The sequence below is a fragment of the Meleagris gallopavo genome, chromosome 2 (genome assembly GCF_905368555.1).
Source record: "Meleagris gallopavo chromosome 2, MGAL_WU_HG_1.1, whole genome shotgun sequence".
NCBI classification, from domain to species: domain Eukaryota; kingdom Metazoa; phylum Chordata; class Aves; order Galliformes; family Phasianidae; genus Meleagris; species Meleagris gallopavo.
The window spans coordinates 75,802,919-75,811,542 of record NC_139405.1 but is presented as its reverse complement, the minus strand read 5'-3'; the positions used below and the strand labels follow the sequence as shown (position 1 = coordinate 75,811,542).

Sequence of the window (8,624 nt, the reverse complement as noted above, 5' to 3'; positions counted from 1 at the left end):
GAGATGGAAGGGAAGCACCCAGAGCAGGGAACGTACATAAGGCGATACAGAATGCTTATGACCACTGTGCAAATGAACAAGAGCAGACTTTGCCCTGGCTCAGTCATGGGCAAGCCTTGTCATCACCAAGCCATCACTGCGATCACCTCACGCATGGCTGGATGGTGCTGCTGGCACCAGACTGTCATCATAGGGACAAGCAAAGACTGCAAAGAGACAGTGACAGCAAGCCAATGACACACTGCTACCTTCTTATTGCTGAGGAATATGGTCTGGGCAAGATTTGAATTTTAGCAACTTTTATTATTACAGTATTTTTTAAAAGGGCAGCTATGCTTTTCATAGAATCATAGAATCATAAAATGGTTTGTGTTGGAAGAGACAGTTAAGATCACCTAGTTTCAAGACCCTGCTATAGGCAGGGACATCTCCCTTTAGACCAAGTTGCTCAAAGTCCCACCCAGCCTGCCCTTACATGCTTACAGGGAGGGGGCATTCACAACCTTGTTCGAAAACTTGTTCCGGTGTCTCACCATCCTCACAGTAAAGAATTTCTTCTTAATATCTAGTCTAAATCTATCCTCTTCCAGTTAAAAAACGTTTCCTTTCATCCTGTCACTACATACCCTTGTAAAAAGATTTCTTATAAGACCCCTTGAGGTACTAGAAGGCCACTATAAGGTCTCTTCAGAGCCTTCTCTTCTCCAGGCTGAAGAGCCCCAACTCTCTCAGCCTATCCTTGTAAGGGAGGTGCTCCAGCCCCCTGATCACCTTTGCGGCACTCCTCTAGATGGTATCCCTTCCCTCTTGTGTGTCAGCTAGCACCACTCAGATTGGTATCGTCTGCAAACTTGCTGAGGAGGCACTTGATCCCACTGTCCATGTTGCCCACAAAGATATTAAATAGCACTGGTCCCAGTACCAATCCCTGAGGAAAGCCACTCATCGCTAGTCCCCACTCAGACACTGAGCCTTTGACTCTCCGAGTGTGACCATCCAGCCAATTCCTTATCCAGCAAGTGGTCCATCCATCAAATCAATTTTTTTCCAATTTGGCAACCAGGATGTCATGTGGAACAGCGTCAAATGTTTTGCACAAGTCCAGGTAGATGGCATCAGTTGCTCTTGCTTTATCCATTTATGCTGTAACTCCATCATAAAAGGCCACCAAGTTTGTCAGACATGACTTGCCCCACTGATGCCATGTTGGTTACCTGAAATTTCAGAAGTTTCCTTGCAGAAATCTCATCTGTTTATACTTCAGGGCCCTGTTTGTGACCAGGGATCACCCATGGCCAACATCAGCCCAGCATAGAAGCTCACACATAGAAATACACAGCAATTACACTTGTTTCTTTGTTTTGTTTTGGGTGGTTTTTTTGTTTGTTTGGTTGGTTTTTTTTGTGCCTTCTATCAGTTCTTAACTGTGAAGTTTAATCCAAATCAAATGAGGATGCTGGTTTGTTAATTTGCTTGTGAGGAGGAATTGCAGAGCTGTAGATTACTGGCCACTGACAGCACAGTAAATCACTTATCCATTCAAAACAAAACAAAAAAAAAGGATTATCTTCTTAGGAGAACAGTCTGCATCCTGAGCATGGGGAAGAGGCAAATTTGAGAGGACTATGACAAGTCCAATGGACATCTCCCATAGAATCTCTCGCATGCAGTCAACACAAGATGCTTCAGAGAGCTGCGGAAGCCCTTAAAATGAGCACTGGAATTCCACTTATGCTGACACAGAGCGTTTTTCATGGAACCACCGAATCGTTTGAGTTGGAAAGGACAACCAAAGGTCATCTGATCCAACTCCCCTGCCAAGAACAAGGCCATCCACAGCTTGATCAGGTTGCCCACAGTCCCGTCCAGCCTGACCTTAATTATCCTTAAAAATTAGGCATCCACCACCTCTCTGGGCAAACTGTTCCAGGGTCTCACCACTCTTACTGTAAAAAACTTCTTCCTTATACCTAACCTAAAGTTCCCCTCTTTTAATGGGAAACCATTTCCCCTTGTTCTATCACCACAGACCTCAATAAAGAGTGTGTCTCCTTTTTTCTTATAGCCCCACTTTATGTACTTGTAGGGTTTTTCAGGACAAGAAAAAATGAATCTGGATTCACTTGTTTCTGAGCATTGAGCCAAGCGTATAGGTAGGTGGGAACACCCCATAGAGAAATGGCACCTCTGCTTTACAACATTTCTTTGCCTCCACCCAACTATCATCATCCTGCTGCATGGGGATTGACCTGATTGATCAGCAGCGCTTTCATTTGCTAGAAAACTGCAAAGCTGCTCAGGTTTGCCCCAAGCTAGGATTTGATGTGCTATGCAGAATGGTCTCAAGAGGTTTTCAGTCACCACTAGGTCAAGGCAATGAGAATTACTCAAAAGGGGTGAGATTCATTTCACTTTGCCATACATATCTAAATGTTAATCACCTTCATCTGATCCAGCACCCTCGGCTCCCCTCAGACTAGTAAGAGAAATGAGTAGCTTCAAGAAGCAGCTCATTTCATCTTCCCACAGATATCCAAGATGGATGAGACACGCTGCCTTCTGGAGGTGTCTATTTCTTTCCATTAACTATATGGAGAGCCGTAGGTGACAAGTTTGCACTCCAATGATTAAGTCTCAACGTCAAGAGCTCAAGGCAGATGAATCCCACGTGCAGAGCATTAGCATTGGAGCAGCCCTGCAGCCAGAAGAGGGGGGGACGGCGGAGACAGCAGCTGCTCCTGTGGCTTCTTCTAGCTCTGTAAGGATGTACCCAGTGGCATCCTTGATTTCCTTGGAAAGAACCAGCAACCTAAATGCAAATAAAGGGTTGGGAAAGGAGAAAGGCAATACATTAAAGAAAGAGAAGATTTGTGTGCAGATTGCAGCTAACCAACAATTCCCTACTGAATTTTTCCTGTCCAAAGAAACATGGCTCAATACGACCAGTTACATCTGAATGCTCCAGAACTGAAATTGTGATGATCTCACAAGAAAGGCAGGTTCCTTTCCCTGGCAATAGAATCATAGAATTATAGAATAACCCAAGCTGGAAAAGACCCACAAGGATCATTGCGTTCAGCTCCCAGCTTCACACAGGACTACCCAAAAAATCAGACCTTAGATTTCCAAGCATTGTCCAAACACTTCTTGAATTCTGGCAGCTCAGGGCTGTGCCCGACGCACTGGGCAGCCTGTTCTACGCCACCACCCTCTGGTAAAGAACCTTTTCCTGATGCCCAGTGTGAAACTTCCCTGAACCTCCCAATACATATGATACTGTCTGAAAGGAAGCAACTCAACACGCTCTCCATGGCACTCCTATGAAAACATGCAGGAGATCCCAGCGCTGGCCAAAGGAGCATTGCTGGGATTCTGGAAGAGATGTTCCAGCTGCAGTGACACCTCCCCATCCTGCAAGCTGAGTATTGTCTCCAGCACTGCTCTGTGAGTATCAAGAGTCCTTCTATTGGCATCCAGAGCTGGGCAGCTGAGACATCAAAGCCCATGGAAAGTGCACCAGGCCCCCATGGAGCATGCAGCAAAGCAAAGCCAATCTCTCTCAAACACCAGCCCGGTGACACAATTACTAGCTAATCCCACCTCTGCAGTCTGCCACAAGAACAGTTTTTGGCAGACATTCCAGGTCTTTTCTCAGTCACGTGAAATTAATTTAATTATTTTTTAAAAATCTAAAGAATAATGGGATTTAATTGACTTAATGTGAAGCTTTCTGGGCTGTCACTCCACCCAGCTCCAGATCAATTCATTCAGCTGTGAGTGACTGGCGTTTGTGCCTTTCATTAAGGGACCATTGTCTCACATTAAATCCTTCCTCCCATGCTTCATATTTGCATAACATCGCTTTTATTTTTCAGAACTGCGCTTTTATTGCCAGGCAATGGTGGGAGGGGTATCCGTGTGACTGTGGTGAGTGCAGGCGCTGCCTGCCCTTGGGGATTGCTCTACCTGTACCTGCAATGTTAGGGGAGGGCAGGCAGGATGCAGAGCCTGTGACACAGAGTTGGATAGCAACATTTTCTGTTCAGCCATGCACATGTCTAAAGGAATACTATACAACATCTAACAGGTTTCCTTTGTCTTATCATCACAACAGTGGAACTCTGAAGTTTATGGCTATGGTACAGCAGCTTTCCCATCTCCTCCCACCCCTACACATGGGCAAGAGATGTCTGAAACTCCAGATGAAGTCCTGGCAGAAATTTTCTTCAGTACTGATTACCATACATATCTTAGAAATTAATTCCCTCATTGTTCCAAATTTGAGTAGTATATTAAAGCCACAGTTAAGGAGATCTCAGGGTCTTCGCTCCGTGCTATTTCCCATCCATCTAAAGCTGTGGGAAATAACGATTCCTGGTTCAAGACAACTTCCTTAGACAAAGCAGAGGTCCTTTGACCTCCATCCTTCACTGTTGCTTTTGAATCCCATACATGTATCCCCGTTTAGCAAAATAAATCTTTCAAGAAATCTTTCAGGACTCTCCCGTGCCCTTTTTATCCAACCATTTGATAGATGGGGAAGTTTCCATCCGATCCGCTTTGTCAGGAAACCTACAGACAAAGTAGACATTGGTCGTAGAAACGCTGCCACTCCCAGAGGGAGAAGTCGCTTGATTTTGGAGCCATTGATGGCATCCGAGCACTACACGGCACTCCCACCGGGTGCACACCGCTCCGCACAGACACCGAGCGCCTCTCACTCCGTGCCCTCACCCAGCCCGCAGCCGACGCTACAACCACAGGAGCTCCCCACGGACCGACGCGATCCAGCACCTCCCCCGGCAGCCGCGGCTCTGAGCGCCGCGGGGGTCACCGCGCTACCGAGTGCTCCGTGGCGCCGAGCCCCGCGCGGCGACTCCAGCTTCGGCAGCCGCTCCCCGCTCTCCCCGGTCCCGCGGTGCGGCGCGGAGCGGGCGGCGCTGCCCCCTGGCGGGCGCGGAGCACCGCGGGGGCGGTGCCGTACCCCCGCCGGAGCGGAGCGGAGCAGGAGAGGAGCCGCCGCGCAGCCTCCCCCCGGCCCGGCCCCCTTCCCCCCCTCCCACCCGCCGCCCGAAGTGGCAGTGCGCGGAGTCCCGTCCCCCTCCTCCTTCGGATAAAGACCACGGCCGGGGGGGGCAGCGCGGCACTCGCGGCTGTCGCGCCGAGGGCTGGCGGGGTCCCCCCCCGGGCGGCGACCCCCCGCCCCGGGGCCGCCGGAGCAGCCGCCGCCGGAGCCCAGGTGAGTGCCCGGGCTGCCGGGGGTGCGGGGCTGCCCCGAGGGGACGAACCCCGGACAACGCGCTGCTTCCTTGCGAGTTATTCCGGAGTTTTCCTCTCTGGGTTCGTGGAGGTTCCGTGAGTGTCCCCGAGGGGACCGTGCCGAGGGATGCCCCGAGCTGGGGCACCCCCGGCGTTGTCCGCCGTGCGGGGAGTCCATCTGTGAAACGCATCGCCTCTTTCTTTCAACGGGTGGGAAGGGAAGGTCTGCGCCTTGCGCTTCACATCCCAGGTTAGGAGCTGAAGGACGCTCAGGGCACCAAAACCGTCGGTTACTCTCGGTGCTGCACGAGGTGTTGCGCTCCTCGCTCCGGGATCCAGGAAGGTGAACAGCTGTTGGGCTGCCTGCCCGCCTGCCGATCTTCTGCTCCGGGTGTGCAGCACGAGTAGGGGACCGCTCCTCGGTCACGGGTGGGGGGTCTTCGGTTGCGTGCATGGGGCAGAGGGCACAGCTCCATCCTTTTATTCTCTCCAAATCCGTGGTTTGGGTCCACACCCAAAAGCACGGGGCATTTCATCTGCCTTTGCAGATTCCTGGTGGCTGGGAGTCTTACTGAAATTTTTTCTTGACATTTTCAGTTTTTAAAGAGCAAAGCTGGAATGGGCATAAGCCATACGTTCCACAAACTGTGGCTCTAGGTGGGAAAAAAAATAATAGTCCAGCAGATATTGCGACTCCGATGATGTGAGAACCGCACTGCTTTCCCATAGAGAAGCACGTACGTACGGCTTCCATCCAGCAAAGGGCGTTTCGTTCAGATGAGGGCTTCGGTGCTGTTTGCTCCGGTGGAATTTCTCAGCGGCTGAAGGGGAACGCGTGCTGCTGTGCTTTTGGAAAGCAGGGCTTAAGTCCTGCTCTGAAAAGCATCCACTCGGCGGCTCGCGTACATTGCGGAGCTCCAGGCATAGCGAGGCGGGGGAGCCGTGCACCGAGCGGCACTGCCAGCCCCGGCACAGGAGCCGGGCATCGTCCCTGTGATGTGATCACCCACGCTGTGCCGGCATCCTGGAAATGCAAACAGCTCCGTGGAGCGAGCTGTCATGGAGGAGTGGAGGCTGCTGTCTGTGCCCTTCAGTCGTCTCAGACTTTGGGACCTGCAGCTCTGACATCTGTTATTTGGTAAAATGATGATCTGCAATTATTCCATAAGCACCAAGCCCATAGGTGATTGTCAGGAACCAAGGCAATTTTGAGCTTTATTAAAAGAGAATGTTATATTGTAAGATGTCCAGAGAGTAGCATTTAGTTCCGAACAGCTTGATTCTTCTGCAGGGAACTCTGTCATTCCTTTAAAAATAAGATAAAACTGTACTTCACTGTTCCCTGTCTTTCCCCTGCTGACAAAGCGTGGTGCATGCTGAAACCAGCCACGCTCTTGAGTGTCTTTATTTTCAGGAAGTAGATAAGCACGCGTGTGTTTGTACTTAAGAGCTCCAAGAAAAGTTACGGAGCACTCCTGCTGGTATTGTGTTCTGCCTGTATGCAGCAGCCTCAGGAGCGCTCAGGTGCAGCAGCGGCAGCGCTGGTTTAGCAACTCTCAGCTTTAGCTTGTTGCTGATGACGACGTGATTTGAAGCCTTGGGTTTTTCATAGAATCATAGAATCGCATGACTTGGAAGGGACCATCAAAGGTCATCTAGTCCAAGTCAATGAACGGGGACACCTTTTCAGGACCATGTACTGAAGTCTGTGTCACCTACAGCTAAATCAGATTGCTCAGAGCCTGGTCCAGACTCACCTTGAATGTCTCCAGGGATGGAGCATCTACCACCTGTCTGAGCAACCTGTTCCAGTGCCTTACCGCTCTTACTGTAACAAACTTCTTTCTTATATCCAGTCTAAATCTCCCCTCTTATAGTTTGAAGCTATTTCCCCTTGTCCTGTCACAGCAGACTCTGTGAAAAAGTCTGTCCCCTTCTTTCTCATAGCCCCCCCTTTAGATACTGAAAGGCCGCTCTCAGCTCTCCCTGGAGTCCTCTCTTCCTCAATCTGAACAGCCCCAGCTCCCTCAGCCTGTCCTCATAGGAGAGGTTTTTCTATCCCTTGGATCATTTTTGTGGCCCTCCTCTGGACACACTCCAACAGGTCCATGTCTCTTCTGTACTGAGGACTCCACATCTGGATGCAGTACTCCAGGTGAGGCCTCACCTGGAGGAGCAGTATCACCTCCCTTGACTAGCTGGCCACTCTTCTTTTGATGCAGCCAGGATATGGTTGTCTTTCTGGGCTGCGAGGGCACATTGTCCAGCTTCCCATCCACCAGAACCTCCAGGCCCTTTTCAACAGGAGTGTGCTCAATCCTTTCATCCCCCAGCTTGTAGTGATAGTTTGAGGTGCCACAACCCAGGCACAAGGCCTTGCACTTGGCTTTGCTGAACCTCATGACGTTCTCCTGGGCCCACTGCTTGAGCCCATCTAGATCCCTCTGGATGACGCCCCATCCCTCAGGCATATCGACTGAACCCCAGCATCTTGGTGTCATCTGCAAACTTGCTGATGGTGCACTCAATTCCACTGCTGATGTAAAACCACCTCTCCTGTAAAAACCACCAGCTTCACCAGGTGGCCACCAAAAGAGAATGGATGTTTGTTTTAAGCCTCATGTTCCCCTGATCCCTAACTTTCTACTGAAACCTGCTCTCCAGGATGTGGAAGGGGGACATGGTAATTGCACCAGCTCAGACTGAAGGGTTTGGGTTTGGCATCACCCACAAGAGTGATGTGTTTGAGACATAAGGATTGCTTCCAGGCAGCAGTCTTGTATATTAAAAAAGGAAAAGATCTCACAGCAAACAGCGAGAAGGGCTCTAATTCGGTCCAAAGCTGTTTGAAGAGCCATTAATCAAACACTGAGAAGATACCACGATAAAGTAAAAGGTCACCATGCCAACCCCTTCTCTGTGTCTTTACATTAAGTCTATCAGACTAATCCCTGGCCAAACTTGACTGAAAATATCATTTGGGCTCTTTTTAATCAAGTGACCAATATATTAAACAGGCTGTACTTCCACACGCTCACTTATGTAAATGCATCCGCTTGCAAGCAGGCCTCAGGAGTTCAGTGGGTTTGACTCATGTGAGGTCAGCCTCCCCCCGTCCAGACCAACATCCACCCTGTGACTCTGTTTGGGAACTGAATTTTATTTTATGTTTACAAACACAAGCAGCAAATTTAAAAAAATGAATTAAAAAAAAAAAAAAAGATATTTATAGAGCAAACAACCACACATCAGTTTATTTTCAGCTAAAGTTATTCCTCTCCACAAGCTGAATTAGTTGGCCTTTCCGGTTATGTTACTATTGGTTCTGATTTATGTTTTTCTCCCAAGCAGCCCAGGCAAGCTGC

The 8,624-nt window shown here is 49.5% G+C and overlaps 1 protein-coding gene across 2 annotated transcripts in view; it reads left to right on the top strand.

The window, feature by feature from the left end:
• Nucleotides 1–5,045: 5,045 nt before the first annotated feature.
• HTR1E (5-hydroxytryptamine receptor 1E) overlaps nucleotides 5,046–8,624 on the top strand; it is a 29,807-nt gene continuing 26,228 nt past the window's right edge. For both annotated transcript variants that reach the window (XM_085217675.1, XM_085217674.1), the window contains exon 1: nucleotides 5,046–5,239. The gene's annotated coding sequence lies outside the window, so the exon portion shown is untranslated. The remainder of the gene's footprint in view (nucleotides 5,240–8,624) is intronic.